Genomic DNA, 3146 nt, shown 5'->3' on the forward strand with positions numbered 1-3146 from the left:
TACCTACCTAGTAGTACCTACTAGTATAGAGGATCTGTCAAAGTTAGTAAGCCGAGACTGTGGTAGCTTAACGACGAGGTTGTCTTGACCCAGTAGGCTAGCTAGGGCACAGAGTAAAAGGGTAGGCGGATGCGGGCCTACGTAGTGTTTCACACAAGAGTTCATGACGGGATCATTGACCTGTTCAAGTCAATGCAGCGCCTAGCCTATTTTCTCATAACCTACCTGTGTTAGGTAATCTATGGAGGGGTAGAAGACTTAGGTCATTTTTGTGTCATTTCGCTTGGTTATAAACCTTTGATTACCATCTTTTTGGTCGTCTTTCGCCCTACGTTAATGGTTTTATTTGTGTGCTTAATTAGTCTTAGTTTACCTTGTGTAGGTTTGTTCTAAGCTATGGTTCATTTAGCCTTTACTGGCCATGGTAATGTTTTGTAGTCTATAGTACTAGTATTTGCATATAGCTAAGGCCAACTACCTTAGTTTGTGTAACTAGAGGAACTGGTGACCAATATTGGCTGGGCCTTAAAACCCATAGAATATACTTACAATGTATCCCTAATGCAAGTGCAAATGAAGTATTATTCTAGCTGCCATTATTTTTTTAGCCTGTTCTGAATGCTCAATATTGGCTATGCTAAATGGAATTTCTGTGTAGGCCCAAATTGACATGATGTCTGTTGTGATAGAGTTAGTTCGCTTAGGACTTCTTCCTAAAGAAGCCTATATAGAATGCTTGTGTAAATTTGTTTACAAACAAGAAATTGATGTGAAAACATGTGAGACTTTATTAACATTGATAAAGGCCTGGGACATAGATGAAAATCATGGCTTAAATGAAGATGAATCCCTTCAGAGTACTTATGCAGAGTTACTACAGAATTATCTCTATCCACAATTAACTCTAATAACTGGAAATGTAGAGGCTGAATTACCAAATCATTTAAATAATTTTCATGCTTTAGAGGGTTTGAAAACTTGTCCTGATGCAAAATCATCTTCCTGTAAAGGGATTTCCTTGAATACTCCTAGTTTAATTAAACCTAACTGTAGATTTGAGCATCAGTCTTGTGAAGTACTTGCTCCAAAAGTAGTTGAATTGATCAAGATTATAGTGGAGAAGGTGATTTCACATAGAGGAAATGTGTCAGTTGAATTAGTAGGCTCAGATTTAATTATTAATTCTGTCATCAAACGAATATTTGACTTAATTGGGGAAAATCTTCTTCAGTGTGACTCAAAAAGCTTTGGCAAAAATTATCAGCACAGAGTAAAGTTTGTGTCATTGATATTTACAAATTTTGTGAATGGCAGCAATTTCCTACGTGTGAGTAATTTACAATTGAAGGAGAATGTTATGAATGTGATTGGGGTAGCACTGACAATGATCCAGTCATCACATGATTTGGATGTGACATCATTATTACTTAACCTCATAATTCGTCCTTTCTCAGAAACGTTTATGGAGAATGAGTTTGTCATCAGTAGACTCTGGGGTATTGTTTGTAACTTTTATATTGTTTGCGATGGTTTTGTCAAGGAGGAAGTAAATTCTACAGGTTACCTTATTCTGTGTTTTATGGCCGATTACATCTTTGATTCAGAGACTTTTAGTAACATTAGGAATGATGATAGGATTTATGTAATTATTCAGTTTGGCCTTGTGCATCCTGATTCATTGAGTAGAAAGATATCGCAGTTCATTCTAAAGAGAGCTGTTGACTTTTGCCTATCATGCCAGTCTGGTCACATTACATGTTCTTACTTCTTTTGGGATGATTCCCATAAATTAGAACTAAAAAATGTGTGGAATGATTTTTTCTTGTTGCTTGAGACTTTGGAAGAAAAACAGTCACATGTGGTACGACCTGTTTTGGATAAATTGGATAAGTTTATTGGGACTACTTCCTCAAAACTCATTCACGTTGCATGGATGCTGACTGTCTTCAAAAGGATCTTTGATCATGACAATAAAAGTAAAAGTAAAGGGGTTTTAGTCATGAAACTGTTAAAAACTGAAGCTGTCCGAATTTTCTGTAGCTAATGGAGTTTTATCATTTGTAAATTCTATTTTAATTACGGTTTTGAGTGATTACTCTCTTTATAATAGAGAAATAAATTTTTCTCAACCTAATGTTAAGTTACTGCCATCAGTAGGTGAAGAGTATGGTAATTTTCTTACTAATATGATACTTGACATGGATTCAGGATGTGTTGAATATTTCATGCTGTCTATTTTAGAAAATATATTTGATGGTAGAAATTGGGGAGGAATTCCTTTGCTCTACATTATGCGTGGATTGTCAGTAATTCCTAGCACCCATTCTTGGAATTATGATATTGTTAAAAATGCACTTGTTAAATTTGAAGGTTGCCTTAGTACTCAAGAGGTGAGTATAAGGTCAGCTAGTCAGTGTGCATTTATAAGGGCAATTGTCAAGCATATGAGCCTTGAAACCTCTCTGATTCAGCTTTGTAGTATTGTGAGACATTTTAGGAGGAAAGAAAGTTGGTGTCGAGGAACTGTTATATGGGAGGTTTTGATTGAAAGTTTAGATAGGTTTAAAGGAGAAGATGGGAAGTCTTGTGGTGTTTCAACCATTGATAGCATACTAAGGGAATCCCTAGGATGTAACATATCTGGGGATTTTAGTATTCCTCCTGAAGATGTTGCATTGGCAGTTTGTTTACATTTTGACAAATCGGTTAATACTGATGGTAGCATAGATGTAATAGACAGTGCTCAAAACTTTTGGCATCCAGTCTATACATTCCTGTCAGATTGTCATCAGAGGCCATATATTGATCACCAGAAATATATTTGGGTGTTGAAATTACTTATTAATATACTGGAGATTTATAATGATACCTTAAAGAATTCAAGAAATAAAAATGCAATAGGAATTTGTTTTTCACAAATGCATGATCATTTTTCTTCTGTCATGCAGTCATTTCTTATTAATTTTGGAAGCTTTGGCACTGCTTTAGACACAGAAGTAATGTGTTTGTACCTCAGCCTTTTTGGTCAATTGGCTCAGACAACTGAATTTTCTCAAATAGTTAAATGCCAGTTTGCAGAAATGTTTCATTTTGTGTCAGAAAGTTATGACTAACAAAAGTGATTTTAAGATATTTTTTTGGCATTA

Source organism: Macrobrachium nipponense, chromosome 31 (genome assembly GCF_015104395.2).
Source record: "Macrobrachium nipponense isolate FS-2020 chromosome 31, ASM1510439v2, whole genome shotgun sequence".
Lineage (NCBI taxonomy): Eukaryota > Metazoa > Arthropoda > Malacostraca > Decapoda > Palaemonidae > Macrobrachium > Macrobrachium nipponense.